Raw genomic sequence first — 22,111 nt, 5'->3', positions numbered from 1 at the left:
ATATAACATAAGCCACTTTTAGATGTTCCTGTTATGGATGTTTCTCGGGTACTCTGGGATTCGACGTGTTCGTTATTGCTTCTTACAAACGCACTTTAGCACGCACGCACTTGAGAAAGAATCGGCCCTTTTTAACATCTGAAAAGGGTCCTGCATACTTCCTGAATATCGCCTCGGTCGGTTGGATCATTCAGTGGAAACCGTGACCGCTGACACACTTCTGCTGTCTACGCTGCTAGTCGAGGCTGCCCCGCTGACCTCAGTGACACTCATGTGACATGAAAAGTGAAATTGATTTGACGCAGTGTTGATGGTCCGAGTCTTTAAGTGTTTAAGCGAAGTCCATCGTATTGACCAAAAATCTGAATTAGACAAGGATAACATCACACAGACGTGCTCCTTTCATTCGCCTTCCCCCACAGTCAAGGTTAATTCAGGAACACATTCTCCTTGTTGGGTTTCACATATTCTTTAAAAAATAACACTCAAAGAAATGATGTCCAAAACAAAAAAAGACTGCCGGCAAGAAATCCTACCTCTCTCTTGTGCGGCTGTCCAACAATATTAGAATCACTTTCACTTTTTCCACAGTCTCCTTCAAAGGAGTTGCTACAGTATAAAAAGAGACACTGGCACAGATGTTAGCGTGATAGTAGAAGTCCTTTTGATTCCAACATGGTTTGATTCTTCACAGGGCGCTGCTGTTTGTTATTTCCTCAGCAGTTCAAAGCCAGGTGTGAATTTATGCATCCATTATCGCTTCTCACATCTCTTTGTATTATTCATTTAACCTCGCTCGATAGCTTCTTTAGGCATAAACACGGCGTAGAAAAGATTTCTCTTCGTGCAGATATCTTGGTTTTTGTTGCTGAAGTTAGTTTTTCGACGTTGGGAGTCGGAGCACTTGATTGTGCTTCTTGCAACAGGCAGCAGCTGGTGAGAGCATGGATCAGTCCCCTGGCATTGCCCGGGGCAAAGAGCAGACAGCAGCATCGCCACGCTCCCCTCCGTCCTGCTTGGCTGATCACAGATGGAGACGCAGGAAGAGAGAGTTTGACAGGGAGCAGGGATGATTACGAGAAGTAGTGCATATAGGCATTAATTCATGTTGAGAGATTCCTTTTAAATCAACTAGCCAACAGGCCCTCTCTGCCGATCAGGACAATGCTTTTAGCTTTTGTGTGTTGTGTCTCTTTGGGATTTTAAAGAGCATTTGATGTTTTAACTAACTTTCGGTGGCGCTGCACAGTTGTAACCCGGACTCTGCAATCATTGGTGTTAGGAATCACCTAGTCTCGCATTGCCAGACTTATCTCCACAGCGCTGATGGAGTAAAGTCTGGCCACACCACACATACATGTTGGGATAGAAGAAGGAAACACACTCTGGGTCGTTTGCATTTCTTTAAACCAATCACAATCGTCTTGGGCGGCGCTAAGCTCCGGTCACAGCGACGGTAGCTCTGCAAAATGGACTCGGGAAGGAACTTGTTTTGGTGGAACATTTGCACCCCCCAAAGGGAAACACCACATACAATATTAAATTAAGTTAACTGTTCACACAATACAGTGATGTGAGCTATTTAAATTAGCTGGAAACATGGTAAAAACATAATCTTCTCTTACCAGTGGATCGCCGTGTGTACTTTGTCCAGGGCAAATCCTGCCAGTCGGTCTCTAAACATCCCAGTTAGATAGTAAATGCCGTAAACATATTCTTTGTAAACCTTAATGATCATACAGCGAAAGATCCAAGCAGGCCTGTCTTACTGCGCAATCCAAATTTTTGTCAAAACTTGCATTTTTCAGCATGTAACGTTAGCTTGCTAGCTTGTAGGTTGATCTTGTTGTGAAGGGGCAAAGTCTTGTCAGGCATATCCTGGCAATATACTTCTGTTAATCCAGACTATGAGTCACCCAACTCTCCAGAGCTTACTAGACAGGCCCTGATCACTTTATTTGGAGGTTATGCCGAAAGGAAGTGCAAAGGTCTGTGAACTCTGATGTGTGACAACAGACAGTTTGGGTTATAACTTTAGCATTCAACTTTGTTTTCTTTGGTTCCCAGTAACCTAAGATAACCCTGTATTACCCTGTTTCAAACCTGTATGATCGTCAGTATAATGAAACCCAAATTCCCATTTTAATTATTTCTGTTTTATCTTCCTCGTTTTGTCGACTTGTGGGTGGTTTAGTGCTCAGAGAGCCCATACACATGATCCACATGACCCCAGTGCAAGCATTTAACCCTTGTGTTGTCCTCCCGGGTCAAAACTGAAATGGAACACTTTTTTTACGCTTTTTAGACATGTTTTTATCACTTTTTGACGTTTTTTTTTTTTTTTTACACTACCATCAGTATACTGTACACACCACTCACACCAATGTATTACCACTAGTTCTACACTATTTTTTTTTTTTCCTTTGAATTCATGGTCAAGAAACCTCATTTATATGAAATTATATCACAACGTTTTGACAAAGTTTTGTTTAGTTTTTTGGGAACAAAACACCCCAAATTCTATAAAGTAGTGAACTGATCCTTCGTTTAACTTGCAAGGAGCGTTGTATGGAACCGTCCATGTAATTTTTGGACAATTTGGATGAAACAATCCCAAATGTCTGATGTAGAAACTTTTAAAAACGGGTAAAATTTGACCCAAAGACAACAGGAGGGTTAAGCCAGTAGTCATCTGCCTTCGTGAAGTGTCTTTGATCAGTTCCCTGAATCCCTAAAAGCCTCGAGGTCACTGTGTTACAGCTGACCTTGCACTCAGAGGTCTCCAGCAGCAGACAAATGGAATTTCCCTACAGCAATCATAAAATATCTCATTTATTAGGAAGGAAGCTGTTTTTTATTCAGTTTAGAAGAGAGGAGCGAGCGCATCCAGGAGCCAAACCATGACTGTCGCAGAGTGTCAGTATGAGGATTGAGGCTTAGAAGGATGAGATGCAGAAATTGTACTGGAAAATATCAAATTTATTTCAATAGAAAGTTACCGTGAGGCTGCAATCAGCTGTAATTTGTTGGTGGAAAACATGATGGAAAACAGTCATAGACAAGCCCAAAAGCGTGTGCCTTGTACCTCCACTTAAAGAGTGTGTTTTAGCTCTGCTGCTGCTGCTGATGTTGCATTGTTTGTCTCACTGTGTTGCCAGCAGATTGATGGAGCTGGTGCTCAGATTGACAGATCTAGCTCAGCCAGCCACTCTCCCCTAAAGCCAGCCAGACTCTGCCTGTGAAAAAAAAAAAACGCCTGCGAGGGTAAATCAGTAGTAAGAAAAACTCTCGCCCCTCTGCAGTTAGCAACGTGTCATTTTGGGGTTCGGAGGCAGCCGATAATGTCACATCTCACTCGTATCTGTGGTTCAGTTCTTAAACATTTTTGACAGTGTGCCTGTAGACTCAGGAGGCTGCATTATTCAGTGCTCGTGTCACTTCCCCCTGAAAGCTTAATTGCTGTCTTTAATAAGCGCTTGTCTCATATTTGTGCCATCTTTGCAGCGTCTGGTTTCAGTCACCGTGGACTGGCTGCGGGTTGGGAGTCATAGCCAAATGTCGCCCTGCTGAAGAGTGCTGCTAGCAGACACACACACGCGAGAGGAATTTGAATACATGCACGAAAAGACAGGCAGGCAAGATGAGCGTGTGACCTACTGTCTGCCACTGCTTTATTGCTGTGTGTGTGTGTGTGTGTGTGTGTGTGTGTGTGTGTGTGTGTGACAGTGAGAGAGACCGTAGTGGCCAGAACAAAGCAGTCTGCGACCAGAGCACTTGGGTGTGGCACTCGGTTTGATGACGCACCAAATGAAGTCTGATCTCTCAACACTTCTGCTCTACTACGTCTATTCATGTGTAGGTGCAGCTGTGCATCAAACCTCAATACTTTCTGACTTCTGACTGAAATGTGTCCGAAACTGTCAAGGCATCAAAGTGTTAAATGCTCGTCGGGTCTTGTTTACATATTCTTTGATTAGGTATTTCCCGATTTTAAGTCGTAATTTTGCCAATTTTATACAGATTAATTGTTAGTAATTTCCTTCTAAAAACATTGCCCTGTTCTAGTTTCCCGGTTGTGAATATGTGCTGATTGTCTCTGTTTTTATATGATAGTAAACTGAATGTCTTTGGCTTTTCGAGTGTTGGTTGGGGGCAAAATGAGACATTTGAAGATGTCACCTCAGGCTTTAACGGACATCTTTGGACATTTTATAGACCGCACAATTATTTGAAAAGTATCCCGCAGATTAATCGAACACAATCCTTAGCTGCCGCCCTAATTTCAGTTCTTGTATGGCTGTTAAATAACCAAATTCTAATGACACCCAGCCCCATTCATTTCCAGCTTTTTGTTCACGTTTTCTTGCAGGTCTCTTCCTCTTTCCATTTCTTCCTCTCCCTCTCTCTCTGTTTTCTGGCCCTAAAAGCTTAGTCATTCTGCCAAGGTTGTCTGAAAGTTGCTCTGTCCTGAAGTCTGTCCTATTTTGGTGCTTGACTCTAAACTGGGCCACAATACGAATATAGCAGGTAGGAGCTGGTGGTTCACTGGCTCAAAGTCACAGCATGTGTAGATTGGACACTGCAGATTTTGACTTTGATGACATCTTCTTGGCTGTCTTATAAATGATGTTGTCACTGTCTTCCCAAGATGACAATACTAATTGTGGTTTGGAGGTCCTGTCCGCAAGACACTGAACTTGGTTATAGTTTTCTCTCACAGTGGCAGCTAATTTGCCTAAAATGTAAATAACCCACTTTTATGTCATCTCAGTGACACATTTCCTCCCTCAGAGGAGCACAAGCCTGCGCTTATGCCGTTTAACATGAAATTATACGGCACATCGCAACAACAGTTAACATCTTTTCTCATCTTAAGAATCATCATGAGATGATGATGTCTGTCTTGTTGGGTTCCATAAACACTTACCATAACAATAAAGACCCACAGATTTTGTGCATATTTATTTGTTTTTGTGATAATATGATATTTTAAAGTAGAGGCAGGACTTTATAAGCATTATACTTCTGCCTGCTCCTTATCGAACTCATCCTTTTTGTGTTCTTTTGAGGGAATCGGATTGATGTGTATATGATTTGTGTTTTGTTTTATTTTATTTTTTCTCTTTTAAAGTAGGTTGATTGTTCGAGATAAATAAATGAATACAATTATATGTTATTAAATATGAGGTATTTTTCATTGTGAATTGAATATGGTTTGGGACTGTTGGTCAGACAAAATAAGCAATTTTGAAGATTTAACATTTGACGAGTGATTGTGATAGTAATAATAATAATTGTTGCAGTCAGTATTGGTCTTTTATAAGAATCCTCTGTAGCCCATTTCGGTTTTGATGGGCTCCATAAACTCGTCATAACAACGACAAAAAAACCCACTTTCATCACAAGCCATGTTTAAGCCATGTCTTCCTTTATCATTATATTTTAATCAAGTATTTTAGAGCTGAAACTATTAGCAGATTAATCATTGAGCCGCTCAAAAGAAAATAAATGGCCAAGATTTTGATGATGGATTTCTCATTTGAGACATTTATCCAAGCTATATGAATTTAAATATCTTTTAATGTCGGTCGGACCATCTTAATGATCGGTCATTTTAATGTTTACCTTTTCTAGACTAAATCAATCAAGTCATTTGGAAAATAATCAACACATTAGTTGCAAATAAAATACTATCATTAGCTGTAGCCCTAAAGCAGCTTAGCAACAGTCCGCATCGTTCATTATAGTCTATTAGGATCCTTATTAGCTGATTTGGGTCCATAAACACTCAGCATAACAAAAAAATACCTAGAGCAGCTGTGTTTTCTACATCGTTCGTGTTATTCTGGCTTTCATCGTCATATATGCGCATTTTAATGAAGGAATCAGTAGGTACACACACACACACACACACACACACACACACACACACACACACATTCTCTGCAGGGATGCAAAGCTTTCTCTTCTACAAATCGGTCATTCATTCATTCATCTATGGTCTATACTGGCTACATACTGTACCTCTTCAACCTTCCCTGACAGGCAGCAGTTGCTAGGAGCCAGACTCACTCACTCACTCTCGAATAAGCAGCTAGTTGGTAACAATAAGGGTCATTGCTGGTGAGCTTCACAGAGGTGTTTTTCTCTTTTTGTTAACTGAGAAGCAGCTTCAGGTAAGAAAGATTCTTGTTCTATTTCTGTTAGAATCAGTAATATTTCTCTTGTAGCAGACACAGTAAAACCTAAAGAAAAGAGGCATATTTTCTGTTCAGGTGGGATGCTGCTTTACAGTTTTCCTCACATTTTTCTGGCGAAATCTTCAGTGGTATCAATGTTTTTCTCTTTGGAATATTTCGGTTTTGGGCTGTTGGTTGAACAAAATACAACATTTCAATATGTTGTGAGGGTCATTTTTAAATTGATTAATTGAGAAAAAGAATTGACAGATTCATCAATAATGAAAATAATTGTTAGTTAAAGCCCTAATAGAAACAAATGGCCACGTTTATGCATCCAGACATAATGAAACGAAGAGCTTGGCAACAAAAACATACAAGATATGTAAACAAACACAATGGAACATGGAGCAATAGAAACTGAAAACAAACTGATAACAAACATCTTAAAGGAGCAGTTGAGGATGTACAGTGGATCGAATAGATAATGAATAAGGAGCTACAGAGAAAATGTGCTTTATGGGTCCATCAGGGAGTCCCAGTCATCTTAGAGAGAGAGAGAGAGAGAGAGAGAGAGAGAGAGAGAGAGAGAGAGAGAGAGAGAGAGAGAGAGAGAGAGAGAGAGAGAGAGAGAGAGAGATGTTGTGCTTAGGTCAAGGTGAGCACAGTGGGTCTTTGAGTCATGACACACACACACACGCCTCCTAAGAGATCAGACTTGTCAGACTGTCTCCCAGTCCGTATTAAAATAATGAATTATCAGTGGAATTATCTTTTATTCATTAATAATTCCTGTTGTTTCTTTGTGTCGGATGCTGTGTAAGCAACACAAAGAGGGCCTGCAATATATAATGGGGTTGGGCTGATGTATCCACTCTCCGATTTCACGCTATATCAGAAAGGTGTTATTCAAATTTACAAGAATTTACAAATTTGTAGTTTTTTTGTTGCTGCATTGCTTGCTTTTTTAAGCGAGCCCCCTGCGTGTGTATATAGGGAGAAAAGCATGAAAGAGACTGTGTGACATTTATGAGAATAAATAACCCAACGTTAGCCTGACAATTTCAAAATGTAATCCACAAGTTACATAGGCTCGCTTTGAAATGACACCTTACAGCCGTTACGACCATAAATATATTTCAACACCTCTCTGACTACAAAGATTAGTATTAATTGCAGGTAGAATGTGTTTTTTTTGCATGATCAATTAATCCATAAAATCAGGAAAAATGCCCTTCACAAATTCTAGAAACCACAGCTGATGTCCTTAAATGCCTTTTTTTGTCTGACCAACAGTTCCAAAAGACCAGATTATAAAATTTACAATGAGAGAAAAACGAAGTGAATCCTCTCATTAGAGAACCTGAAAACTGTTGTTATTTCTTGACTGCTGGTTTAGATGTGGTTTGAGTGTGTGTATTCTTGTATTAAACACAATCTTATTAGTGCATATACTGGCTTGTGAAAATGAGACGGCAACCTCCATCGTGGCCTTTTAAGCTGATTTACCTCCCCACTGTGATGCCCCCACACTTGACAATTATTGGAAATGGATGTGTCATCACAACGTGTTTTTTTATTTTTTTATTATCATTATTATTTTTTTTTATCGTCATTTTGTAAAACCCTCTAGCGTCATTACTATGTGTGAGAAAACACAAGGTCATATAAGCGAAAAGACATCTTAAGCATCAATGATTATTTCTCCTGTTTCAGCCCAAACGTACTGCATACTTTTTTTTCATTTTTTTTTTTCATTGGCATCTTTTGTTGTTGAACGTTCCTTACCCTGGTACAGATAAGAACATTTATTGACCTTTTAAATCTATTGGATCCTTACTTCAAATCCTATATTCATTACCCTAGTGTATAGGCTTCAAATGAAAGATTCCGTGTTGATTACTGAAGGAAATTTAAATCTCCCACCTCTTCAGTCCGTCCCCGCCTGACGGACAGTTGATTAGGTGGTGGAGACAGAGGAGTGAGGCAGAGCAGGTGCTGCCAGAGAGAAAACAATCAGCAACTCGCATACACTGGCCTCTAAGTGGATTTGGTGGCTGGAAGGAAGGAAGGAAGGAGGGATGGAGGGGGAGGGGAGACGGCGTCTGTGCTACATGTCTAGATCGCCTTGTGCACTCTCTGTGTGTGTGTGTGTGTGAGATTAGATGTGCCTTTTGTTTTCAAGATGTGTGCGTGTTGCCAGTTCTTCACCGTGATTTGTTTTTTGCCAACAATGTGTTGGACACGTGTCGGGGTTTGTGTGTGTGTGTGTACAAGATGAAATTTTAATGATCCATGTGGGGAAAACTGGGTCGTTCCACCAACAAATTAATAGGATACAGAAAAGAAACGGCGCATGTTGACAGTACAATTAAATGTAGTCTATTGAATTGATAACAAATGTGTGTAAGTGACAACGTTAACTGTAAAATACACTCTGTTGTTTATTGGGTATATTAAACTGGTATATTAGGTAGCTAACACTAATGCAGTCTAATACAACAGTCCTGTTATAAATCCTACCTCCATGAATGTTCTAAAGTCTGTTTGCTCAAACAGTTTGAGAGGTTTTTCTATTATTTAGCCTACCCTCTTTGATATAAATGTTGTGGACAAAATAACAGAAACACCTGTCAGTACAGTGCAATACAGTTCAACAGCACCACAAACAAAATCCTCAAATGATCATACACTTGTATTAGAATAAACTGCCATTTAAAGGTTTAATAATGTAACTTGTATGCATTGAAATGTCTACAAACCTTTGTATATTTTGTTGAGTTGTATACTTACATTATCCAAAATGTTTCCAACAATGTTCAGACCCAGAGAAATCTGTCATTTAAAAAAAACGTAACGGTCAGTTACGTTTGGTTGCCTGTCAGTGGTGTCTTATCCTTTAGCATTTCAGTGTTGTGGTTGTCTGCCAGAAGCTGTAATGAATTGATCCAGTTTTAAGCCACACTTTTACAATATTTTTAACTATATTTTAACTGGATGAAGGATCTAAAGTCATCAGAGAAACCAGCTAAGCAAACGTTAGCGGACAGCTGGCTCGCAGCCTCTTTCGGACGTCCTTTTGTCTGCTGAACAGCGTCGGAGAAACACAGATTTTTGTAACATGAAACTGCTTTATTCACTGTTTTTACCGGTTTCAATCACCTGGTTCGTTTGTTTTGGGAAGGAACAATGAACAATGAAGGAATCCTAACTGGGAGAACCGACTACTATGACGACAGTGGTGGTGAGGAGGACAATAACTCCCATGATCCTATGCTCCTTCACAACGTCACCAAGCTTTGTCTTTTGTTATTGTTTTGATTGAGAGAACCCTCACGGCAGAAAATAACATTGTGCTTTTAACTGTGACTTTAGAAGATTTTTAGATAGATGCCTCTCAAACAAGTTTATACAGTCTATGCTCTCAAAGCATTGATACATTGCGTGCCCGTGTGAGTTTTTGTCCGCACCATGCCTCACACAGTGCATGCTGGGATAGGCTCTGCACCTAAACTGGAATAATGACATACAAGATGGATGTATATATGGCAGTATAGGAAACACTGTCTTGATGGTTTAAACATTTAAACAAAAGCATGAAGTAAAAACTGGACCTGATGGCTGCGTCTTTTGCTTGTTCATGTCTCTTGTTGATGTGAAGTTTCATCACATTTTCATCACTAGTTGTTGCTGCAGTACATTGTGACTCATTTGGTGCACTCTGTGGCTGTATTTATCTTTGTTTTTGTGTGTGTGTGTGTGTGTGTGTGTGTGTGTGTTTGTGTGGTTAAAGGAACGGTAGAGCGTTGTCTGTCTTTCTCACTCAACTCTCGTCTGATACAGTTGTAACTCCTTTCAGGTAATGTTAACAGACTACCAGCGAATATCTAACTTAATGCAGTTATTCGTCACTTTTCTTTCCTTGCTCTGTCTAAAAACACTAATGTGATGTTGGAGTTCACACATTCACGTTATAATATGTATTTTTTTCTTTTCTTGCATTTGATCACCTTTACTGATAGTAGACTTCCTCTTTCTTTATGCAGCTTGTTCCACATGCGCAAAGTGTGCCAGTTCACTGAGAAGCCCTCATGGCAGAGCAGACTTCCTCTCCATTACCACATCCCATCCCTACTTGATTTATTGATGAGGATGTTATCTTCTTTTCTGTTAACGGAGCGAATTCACACACGTCTTTTGTATTATTCATCCCAGCGTCGTCATGTGTGTGAAAATGAATAGAATATAGAGGTTTGTGTTAATGGCTGAGAAGACATGACACTGCGTTTATATGATGATGATGACGTGTGTGTGTGTGTGTGTGTGTGTGCGCGCCTTAGGTCCTACCCTGTTTTTTTAAACGTGCCCTGAGGCTCGTTCTTGTGGGAGATGTGTTTGGCCTATCAGCTGCATTCTTGGGAATAAATGGAGTGTACCTAATCCACGTCATTGATACCCCCCCCCCTGCCCCACACACACCCGTGCAAAGCTTGCGTCTTCCCTCAGGGCACTCTGAGCAGAAAGCAGACTGGTGGCCAACGCTACAGACGGACCCTCAGTCGTCTCTCAAAAAGCTTTGCTCTTTAAAATGTCATCATGAATGTGATGCGTCTAAATGTTAAGCAGAAATAGCTTTTGGCCATGAAGCCTTATTACTGCATTAAACGTGTATTTGAGCATCTTTGACATCATCCAGCGGGATTTGGCAAGCACAGATGAAGAATTTGACACCACTTTCCCTTTTTTTGTCCCTTTCCATTCTCTGCCTTTTCACTTTGGCTATCTTACCCCCTAGCTGACAGAAAACAGACATTTGGTCTACAGGCGACATGCAGGTTTTAAAAACACCCTTTGAGTTGTTTGGAGGATAAGCTGCAGTCTGAAGTTGAGAGTCCAGAGCGTATAGCTGTGAGTTTTTTTACACACAGTCTCTGTTTTCTGTGATATAAGCTCAGAGGATTCATTTCCTCTGTATGATGGTCATATCTAACCTATACAGGATTGGACTGGGAGGGCAGAGAGGGTGACTGAGCCAGGGCTGTTGCCATGGTTACCCCAGGACCAGGCATAATCATTGGGCCAGTTATTTGGTTTCAGGATAAGCAAAGTCAGATGTTCTTTAAGGGTTTCTGTAGCTCAGTAGATGATAATTTCACCTCAGTTGAGTGCTTTAACGGCAAATTTTTTGGGGCTGGGTATTGCCGATATGATATTAAAGTTTCCATACCAATGCCACTCAAATTATTTTTAGTTACATGAATTGAACCTTTTGGTCATACAGCAAAGGAAGCCAAACTTCTCAAATGTTGAAGCTATAGTTTTGGGAAAACGGCTTATTCTCTGTCTTGCTGGGAGTTAGAGAAAATATTGATACTGTACCAGTCTCATGTCTGTACGGTAAATATGAAGCTATAGCCAGCAGCCGGTTATCTTAGCTTAGCATAAAGAATGGAAGCAGCTAGCCCAGCTCTGTCCAGAGGTAACAGAATCAGCCCCTCCAACGCTCACTAATTTACACTTTATAACTTATTTGTTCTGTACTAGTCTATCCACGACGTTCCACTTCCGGCATTACTCCGGTGCCGCAGGAAATTCTGCCGGATGCATGTCTTTTCGCCGATGTCCGTTTCCTTCCGCTTTCTTTGTGTTCGAATTTTAAACTCCGGTGGGTTTATGAGGACTATGGTTAACTGCTCCTCAGATCTCTGCAGGGTAAATCCAGACAGCTAGCTAGACTATCTGTCCAATCTGAGTTTTCTCTCGCACGACTAAAACAACTTTTGAACATACATATTCCACCAAAACAAGTTCCTTCCCGAGGCTATTTTACAGCGGCTCCGTGCGGAGCTTGGCGCCGCACATGACATTTATGATTGGTTTAAAGGAATGCCAATAAACCAGAGCACGTTTTTCTCCCATTCAGGAATGCTATGTGGACTAGCCAGACCAAGCGAGACTAAATCTGTTCAAAAAAACGTAAAAGGTAATAAAACGATGGTTTTATGGAGGGTTACGTGCTTGACTATTTCTTGGCTTTGCAGTGACTTACTGAACACCACATTAAACCCTCAACTTTTTATACTTCATATCTAACAGACAGATATTATTAAACTCTCAGCAAGGAAGCAAATTAGGAAATATTTCCCAAAAATGTTAAATTATTCCTTTTAGAAAAAGTAGCCAAACTATCACTCGTGAAACATCAAAGGAGCTGCAAAAGAACTTGGTAAAAATATAACTTAAATCATAAAGTATCTTATCAAAGAATAAGTTAAAAAAAAGAGTATGACTATGAAACAGCATTTGATGCCGGATCTTAATATTTGTTTCATTTGATGCCAAAAAGGTTTTGTCACACAGGCATACAAATCTCAAAGTTATTCTGTCTTCAGAGGACATCATTTGAGAATATTGTGTATTTAAATGCCTAAACTCCAGTAATGCACATGTGTAGTCATGCTCATGCAGTTCTTTACATGAATCTTTTGGAAGGACTCCAGCAAAACACATTTGAGGTTTGAGTGAATAGCCAGCACTGCTGATGTTGTTGAGGTTAGACCTTGATTTATGACCCTGTTTGGTGTCATCTTTGCCAAAGAGCCTTTTGTGTCCTCCTCTTAGCCTTCAGGCTCAGAGCAGAACACCGCTGCTGCAGCCGTCTCTTTTAGCGCCATTTTCCTCCCAGTTTTCAATGATAGGATGCAGTGGAGCGTTCAGTGCATTCACTTAATAACATAATCACTTGACCACAGAGAGAAGATGAGAATCGCTATCAGCTCCACATTCAGCTGTAAGCTCCACTCCTGTTACCCTGAAACTGTAGTTGTTCAGGACATATTGGTTATTGAATTAACTTTAAGTATTAGGGATGGGTCATTTTCACTATTTCTTCCAGCTGAACAGTACTCTACTAAAGTAAACAATGTGCTTTTTTGCTCAGTGGTGTCTTTCCAAAATGTAATTGCATAATGACACTTGCTGCAAATGTATACACTGATATTGTTTCATTTAGGACAATGTGTCACTGGAAACTAGAGCTGAAACATGTAGTCAGTTAGTCAATGCACGGAAATTTAATCTGCAACAGTTTAGATAATCGATATCTGTTAAGTCATTCTTTGAGTTGAAATGCCTAAAAAAAATCACTGGTTTCAGTCTTTCAAACATGGATATTCATTGCTTTTCTTATTTGTGTATGATGGACTATTAAGCAGGTTGAACATGTCAACTTGGGCTCCAGGAACTTGACTGATATTATTCAACTTTTTTTTTTTTTTTAAGATTATTTTTGGGCATTTTAGGCCTTTTTTTTTATAGGACAGCTGAAGACATGAAAGGGGAGAGAGAGGGGGGAATGACATGCAGCAAAGGGCCGCAGGTCGGAATCGAACCCGCGGCCACTGCGTCGAGGAGTGAACCTTTATATATGGGTGCGCGCTCTACCAGGTGAGCTTCCCAGGCGCCATTAATCAAGAAAATATTCTGCAGATTCATTGATAAAGATTATAAACATAAGTAGCAGCCGCACTATTGACAACATGTACATCTGTCAGTTTTGGCCATCATGTACATGATGTCGTTTGCAGGACTTCAGCAGCGTTGTGTTGAAGAATTAGGCCCAGCTGCGATGGTCGATAGTGGTCAGGGAAAGTTGTGTCCAACTGAGCTGTGAGAAACGAGGTCCACTCAATCCGTATTAGCATAATGTGAGTGTTTGTCCACTGCACAGCATGACGAGATGAAAGAAGTTGTTTACCTTGATGATGTAGTACGAGCCGGTTATCTGCAGCTCTTCATCTAATAGCTCACTGCTTGTACTACAATTCCTCCCTGCAATCTTTAAAACGGAACCGTGGACCAAATAGTGTGAAGTATGTCGGTATATCTTGATGTATAGACCTGTTTTTATTGATGAATAGCATCACTAAGGAAAGCTCCACTAACTTAGTAAACACCTTATATTTCCTATAGTTGCTTCTGCAGGATACGCTCGCTTGGAAACTGAAATGTTCTGGCCTGTAAAAAAACAAGAAAAAAAAGAAGAAGAAGCAAAGACAAATTGGGGGGTGGCTTTGGAAATGAGTATGTTTTGCTGAGGGGTGGGGTTTTGTTTGGGTATTTTTTCTGAAACTATTTGGTAAGCTGTGGTCTTTCAGTGTGCTGATTATTTCCTGTCCTGTACATTTCATGGCCGTGTTGTCTTTGACATCTAAAATAAAGCCTGAGTTTACGTTTCTCCCCAAAGTTAGTCTCATGTGGAGAAGGCCCGCTTGCTATAATGAAGGGTTGAACCGGTCGTGCAGCCTGCAGAGCCCGTTATTACCTGACGTTGCACCACAGCCTCACTACTCAGATCTGCACTTGACAGTTGTCTCTTCTACTTTTTTTTTGTTGTTCCCTCCCCCGTCTGTCTGACCTGCTCAGAGCACTGCAGCAGCAGAGACAACAACGCAGCTTGTAGAGGAGGCTTGTAGGTAATTTAGGCCATCCTGCACGTTCAGACTCTCAGGTTTTTCATAATTCAATGTCCAGTGCTCAGGCAGACCAGAGACCGTGAAGAATAAAAGGGAGGATGTGCTAATCTTTTGCTGGTCTGCGTATTTAAACTGGCCATCACAGGAAATGATTCATGTGGAGGAGGCCAAAGCAATGCCGAGAGCTCTGTGGCTGAAAACTCTGAGGTGGAAGTGAAAGCGAATACAGTGCCGTGTTTTCTCCTCGGGTCATGTTCCACCAGAACGAAAAGAGGACCTTGAAGCATCTTCCTCTTTCCCTAATTAGAGACTCATTTCCTTTTGGATTTCAGGGTAAGAGGGAGGTGCGCTAATGCAGCCAAATGAAAACTGAGAACCAAGATAAACTTCTACTATCGAGAGAGAGAGAGAGAGAGGGAGCAGAAAAAAACAGGGAGCAAAATGATGTGAGCGGATGCCAATGAATGTACGGCAGCAAAGCCCTCGCATTGTTACTGTGTCCAGCCTGGTTGGATTTGCTGAAATACAAGGTCTGGTACACACAGTAGGTGGGGTTGAGGCAAACAATACAGGCTTTTCCTCAGAAAACAAATCAAAATGTCAAGCTGGAAACTGTAGTACCAGTTGACCATGTAGAGTTTCTCTTAATGCTGTCCTGCAACGAGTGACTTTGTGTACAGAGTAGCGTTTGGTGAAGTGTTTCCAAGTCTGTGAACAGAGCTTGTCAGAGCTCAAACATCTTATTTTTGTCCAGGGATCTCAGATTTTTGGACGAGTAGTAAAATGCTCTTTAAATGAATTAAAACTGTATGTGGTGTTTCACTGAAGTCGGTGGTTTGCTAAGTGGGTCGACCTTATGGATCTCAGACCTTTGTCTTCGCTCTTCCTCCGTCTGTCCTTGCTGACCATGGAGAACATAGCGTAGCCTCTTCCTGTCACTTGAATGACGCCGCTCCTTAACAACCACGTTGCCATGGCTGGTCTTGTGACTCGGGAGTCTGTGACCGGAGCCTCTTGTCTTTTTCATCAGTTGTTTCCAATCAAGGACACAACGTGCTCTCATATCCGTACCTCCACATGCCTTATGTACATCCTGCCTTTTTTTTTTTACAGATTTCTTAATAGGATAATTAAAACATTTATTGTCGTCATCATCAGCCAAAAAAAAAAAAAAAGCATCCATTTAGTTGTTGGTCTGCAATGGGTCATGAACTCTGGTCTCCTGTATGAAGCTCGGATGCTGTTATACGTCCATCCACCTCCCTGACCTCCACCGCCTTGGCTTGCTACATAAAGGGCACACTACTTCCTGTATTGGCTGTTTCATCTGTGTTGTGCTTCTCACTGCATGTGTTTTCTTCACTGAACCCTCCTGCCTGTCATGGCATGTCCATGAGACATGAGATGGCGTCTTACCGGCAATTTCCACTGGATGCGTAACGGCTGCGGATCCGCTCCTGAACGTCGGCGGAGTCATTAGGTTTCCATTAAAGTCAATGTGTGTATTTCCACTGACTGCGGAACGGCTGCGTTCCGACTGCGTCCCAGCTCCAGCGGTCTGCAGCCCTCATAGCGCAGAGCTTCTATTTTTGCCCGACGCCGGAGAGCTCCGCAGCAATTCAGCACAATTCAGATTGTGCGGGACAGGAAGTCGAGCACAGAAACAAAATAAAACATCCGGTTAATTTTCAAAATAAAATGCACCGTGCTCACAGCGGATCATATTTCAATGAAAACACAGCACAGAGTTGTTTCCCCTCTACTCCTCTGGATGGAAACAAACTGTTGTTTGGTTTTGTGGTTCTATTCTACGTGAATTCGCGAGATCTTGTGGGTCCTCGTGACTACAGCTGTCAGTCATGGCCGCAGACGTGCCGCAACAAATTCGGACCTAGTTGGGTATTGACGAACGGCGGAGCCGGTCCGCAGACGTTCCGCATCCAGTGGAAATCCGGAGTTACACATAAAAGCTTTTCATCTGGGTTTAAAGATTCATAGTACAAAGAGTAAAAGTGACCTTATTTGCAGTTAGAGGTGTCAACAGTTTTACCGACATCTCTTTAATAATGGCGGTCGATGAGGAAAATGCTGTTTTTCTGCCGAGAATTGTTTTGTTTTTGCAGTGGGCTGCAGAGACAAATTGGCATCAAGGCTCACTCGATCGGCTCTTTCCAGCTCTCTTAATCAATATTTTCAGTGTTAACACTACTTTGCTAATTTTACGAGGTGAGAGGAATAAACTATATATACAGCAGTTAGTTAGTATACTAGATAGCAGTTAGTTGCTATTGAATAGAGGTGTTGAAATTAATCAAATAATCGATGCATCGAATCGTGGACATGGACGATGCTGCATTGATAATCGGCCGGGCCATAATCGATTATTTCTGTTTACAATTTAATGTATGCCTAACAACCTTTCTGTTTACATATTCTGTTATGTTTTGCACATTCAGGAAGTGCCATGTGCTCAGTGCTGTAGTTTTATGTATCCAATTTATTTAGTATTAGAGCACTGCAGAATGTTTTGTTTTTGAAGCTTGAAAAGCCCTGAATTAAATATCCTATATGGCTTTAATAGAAAAATGTATTTAACGCATCGTGATGCATTGAGATATCGAATCGCTGACATGATAATCGTAATCGAATCGGGAGATCAGTGAAGATTCACACCTCTACTATTGAAGCTATTCTTATTTATGGAATGAATTCATCGTTAATCTAGTCTCTTTAGGGGAATTGTTGTTAGGATTAAAAAGATGAGTGTTGCAAGTCTTATTCTTTTTAAGGTCCTAAAGATGATCAAAGGGAATAAAAGCCTGAGAAAGACTCCAGCAGACGATATGTCATTTTAGATTCCAGTGCTTCTTCAGAAATATAAGAGCCATTGTCAAAGGCAGAGCTCAAAATTTGAGCACAAACATGCAATTTGACATCCCCCTCTGCTGATTGTCAAATACCATTCCTTGTTTAAAAGACATGGCACTGGTAATTCTTGTAGCACCCTTGTTTTGCTGGTCTTTGCCTTTTTCTGGCTGTGCGGCAACCAGTGTTATGTTTCAGGCCAATTTCACATGAAGTGCTGCAGACCTCTTCATCTCAAAGACATTTGGCTCTGTCCGCAAGGCCTGCAACTGCTTTTATGTATTTTTATACACACACACACACACACACACACACACACACACACACACACTCAAACAAACATATGCACGTATTAGCTCCTGACCTGTTTTGTCCATCCACAATCAAGGCGTGGCAGGCTGTTGACGTGAACCAAAAGTGACATGCCTGCGGAGAGAAAGTAGCCAAGTGTCCAGATTAAACAATCACTGTACCTGTCACGCTGCTCTGTACATGACTGGGTATCTAAAACTGCATTCAGCAAACGTCACAAAAGCCTGTAGCATGTTGGAGCCAAGTTTTGCATCTGCATCAAAAAGCATAATCCCATGTTGTCCATTCAAACACATGTTTGCATCCTGCTCGTCGTGACATGTTTGGTTCTTCCTAGTCCAGCGCTGTAAGGGCCATTATTAAGGCCAGACTTGGTTTGCTTTGATCTTCCCAAAACGCCACGGCCCCGCCATTCATTATAGCGCAGAAATTATGCATGAGGAAGTCCGCAAACATTACTCAGCCTAAGCCCCTTTGGGTATGATTGGAAAGTAGCGGAAAGGGGAAAAAAACAGTTTTAAATTAAGGGTTAAAAGAGGATTGCATCCTTTTTTGAACATTTAATTGGTCCAGACATTTTACATCTCAGACCGTCATAACCAGGGCAACTTAGAGTGAGTATGCAGTATAAATAAGCTTTGTTGTACTGTACATTCTCAAATATTTTCCATCTTATATTTGCACTTGATTTGATGGAAATATATCACATTGATGTAAAATAATTTAGCCTAACTTGCTCTGTCCTCTAGACATTTGGAGCTCTGCAGTGGAAATAAAAATCGGAGTTTATCACGGCATTGATTATTTGAAAATGAACAATATGGACATTTAATGCACAAAACGGAGAGGCAGATATTGATCGTTGCAAGAGCATAGAGCTGCGGCACCAATGGGAAACAGAGGTGGGAACTGGAGGATCAATGAGGATGATGGAGCCATTAGTGACACTGTGACCCTGGCAAGGTTCGATTGGTTTTGGTAGCATCATTTGGAAAGTAGGACTGTTGATGTTGGGTAACTGCGCAGCGGTTAGAGGGAAAGCTGATGGTACGTCTGTGGTCGTTCTGTTGACATTTCAGACGCAGGTTTTCTCTCACGATGAAGCCTGTGCGTTATTAACCGTGTCTGTTGTTGTTCCTTCCCAGCCTTTTAAATTCTACTCTTTTATTTTCCACAGCTCTGCAGTGTCCAGTAGTTACTCAGCAGTAGCTCCTCTGGATAGTGTTCAGCTGACCGCACCTTGAGAGCCAAAGCTGCGGGCAGATCACCTCTTATTCTGGAGCACAAGGGTGGGTTTTTTTTCTTTATGGGGCATTTTAGGCCTTAATTAGACAGGAGAGCTGAAGATAGGAAACTATCTCAACTAGGTGAGCTACCCAGGCACCCCGAGTTTGGGTGTAATACATATGAAAAGTTGGTATAAGTTTCAAATTTTGAAACTAAGTCAGTTGTTTCAATTACAACATGTAAGCCTGTACAGAATTTTTTGACCAACATATTCAAGGTTATTGTTTTACGTTCCCACATTCGTAGTTGCATTTGTTGGTTGAGTAGACAAGGCGTGATGGGTTTTAGCCACGCTAGAGACGTGTTGTTCTGCCGGTCAGTCCACCACTTTGGTCTAGACTGAAATATCTCAACAGCTCTTTGTGGCATTGCCATTCAATTTCATATCTTTGGTTTATTTCTAGATTCCTGCAAAAATGACACTCCCATCAGCCTTAGCTGTGCTTTTTGTTTAGTGCTAAGGTTTTGCATGCTAACCCATCTAAACTAAGATGACGAACATGATAAACAATATACCTGCTAAACAAGCATGTTAGCATTGTCATTGTGAGCATGTTAGCGAGCTGACATAAACATTTAGCTCAAAGCACTGCTGTGCTTAAGTAAAGCCTCACAGAGCCATTAGCATGGCTGTAAACATTAGTCTAGTTAGCAACATGGCTCCTCTTTTGCATAAATATCTCTGGAAATCAGAAAACTAATTCAGAATGAATATTTGTCTTGCGCAGTAAACTCTGACTCAAACAAGGTGATTCACAAAAACTTCTGAAACACAAACTTTGCTATACACAAAGCACCTCTTTTACCTGCTCTACTCTTCCTATGTAAAATAATTACCTATCAAACGTATATCATTGGTTTTTGTAGTTTTGACCTTAATACTAGCAGTTTTGTTAATGTACCAACCAATAAGTCCGTCTTAACATTCAAATACAAGATGCATCATCTGTGTTTTTTCAGAAACTTGCACATAAAAGCAAACCACAGGCTGTCTGTCTCAGACTCACTTCCTGTCGGTCACATTCATGCTTACGCTCAGACAGGCTTGGAGGACACACCCCACCACCATGCAGATGAGGTCAACATTTTCTCTCTGCACACAGGCTCGGATCAATAACCACTCGCTGTTCATCACTTATAGAGTCATCTGTGTCGCCCGGGGGTTGGTTAGCTGCATCCTTTTTGTTTGTGCAGTGCAGTTTGCTCACATTTCTAAACGATATAAGAATTTATGACACACATAAAAATCAGTATATGACTAAATTCACATGATTTCTAAAAGTATTCTATAAATAATGCAGTTTTAGCACAGCAGTAACATTTTGGCCATGGCATTTATATCTCAAATGATGTAACTATTGATATAATACATTTAATCATGAATAAAATTACAAATGAAGCAACAAAGAATCACTGCATTTAATTTGGTGCTGAAAGGGCATGCTTACATTTCAATTATACCTTCAGCTCTGTAAAACCCTGTGAAGAATGTTTTTTAAATAAGATATTTGTTTTGAAATGAGGAAAATGTAGCTTGCCCCTCTTTTGTTGACTACATTTTCTATGAAAAGAATTGCTCATAGTCACACTCACAGAGAATTACCACCACTGTTTCCTACGTAGTGTCATATCGTCTTTCACTTCATTGTTTTGGTTTTAGGGCCCACAGATATTTTAGCTTTTTCTGCTGTCCTCAAGTGGCCAAAAATGTGTCTGTGCTGCTTTAACTGCTGCACAATCTGCAGCTGGTTATGTAGCATGAAAAGGGAAAGAGAGATTTGGGAAATAGAAAAACACAATAATAAAAACTGTTAACTCCAAAACAACAAAAACAACCTATTTCCATTATGATCCTTGACAAAAGATAGTATAACAGTAGTGCAACATTCTACACAGAAAACACAATAAGATCACATTGAGAGGATAAAAGATGCACAAGGCACTAATTTATTTCGATCAGCCTGTAACCATGGCAACAGAGATGCTCAGATGATGTCTGATTGTAGTGGGGAGGGGGTCTTCAATCAATACAGCTCCCCACAGTGGTCTTTTTCTGACATTGATGCTCCATTAGTGAGTGTGTGTGTGTGTGTGTGTGTGTGTGTGTGTGCCTTTGTTGCATGCCATGCCCTGTCTCTCCCCCATGTTCCCTGTCTGTCTCTATAGTTTACTATAAAATAAAGACAAAAGAAAAATGTCAAAGTCAAACTGAAATTAGAATTTTGTAAATCCGATGCTGCTGCTGATTTTGTACATACTCTTCCATATTTATTTATTTATTTTTAATAAGAGAATACAACATGTTCTGCCTTTACTGCCGATAGAAGATGTGTCAGTAAGGGTCCTCATAAGTACAGAAGATTTGTGTGTGTTTCATGTATTACTCTGTGTCTGTGTCTTCCTGGACTCGTGTGTGTGTGTGTGTGTATGTGTATATGTGTGTGTGTTTGTCTGTGTCTCCCTGTGCCAGGAGGGGTGCGGTGCAAGTCGAGGAGATGTCATCCCTTGTAATAGTATGTAATAGTGCAGAGGATGGGGAAGTGGCTTCTCTACTTCTTCTTCTTCTTTCTCACCCTCACCTCTTCTTCTCCTTTGTTTTCAAATTGTTTCCCCTATTCTACAAGTCACGTCAAAATACTTACAACTGGAAGAGAAGAAGAAGCACTACAGCTAAGCCAAGCTGAGTTGTAGAGTATGATGGGAAAGAAATCAGAAAAACGTGCTGTCCTGAGTGTTGTGCTAGCATCTTTGTCAGTGCAGAAGCACATGCATTTTTTCACACACACACACACACACACACACACACACACACACACACACACACTCTCTCACACTCACTCACTCACTCACTCACACACACACACACTTACATACATACATACATACATACATACATACATGCACACGCACACACAGCGTCACACTGAATGACTCGGCTCTCTGTGTGCATGAGTTTCTGGCAGATGTTTGTGACTGTGTGGGCTCAGTTCCTGT

General features: G+C 40.9%; 1 protein-coding gene across 12 annotated transcripts in view; it reads left to right on the top strand.

The window, feature by feature from the left end:
- The window catches only part of LOC144521944 (unconventional myosin-IXAa-like), a 147,903-nt gene that overhangs the window by 5,572 nt on the left and 120,220 nt on the right, over positions 1-22,111 (top strand). For 11 of the 12 annotated variants that reach the window (XM_078256648.1, XM_078256641.1, XM_078256639.1 and 8 more), the window contains exon 2: positions 19,008-19,119. The exons of the other annotated variant lie outside the window; for it this stretch is intronic. The gene's annotated coding sequence lies outside the window, so the exon portion shown is untranslated. The remainder of the gene's footprint in view (positions 1-19,007; positions 19,120-22,111) is intronic. 12 annotated transcript variants of the gene reach the window in all.

This window comes from Sander vitreus, chromosome 8 (assembly GCF_031162955.1).
Source record: "Sander vitreus isolate 19-12246 chromosome 8, sanVit1, whole genome shotgun sequence".
NCBI classification, from domain to species: Eukaryota; Metazoa; Chordata; class Actinopteri; order Perciformes; family Percidae; genus Sander; species Sander vitreus.
The sequence above is the reverse complement of the archived record's forward strand: the minus strand, read 5'-3'. Positions and strand labels throughout refer to the sequence as shown.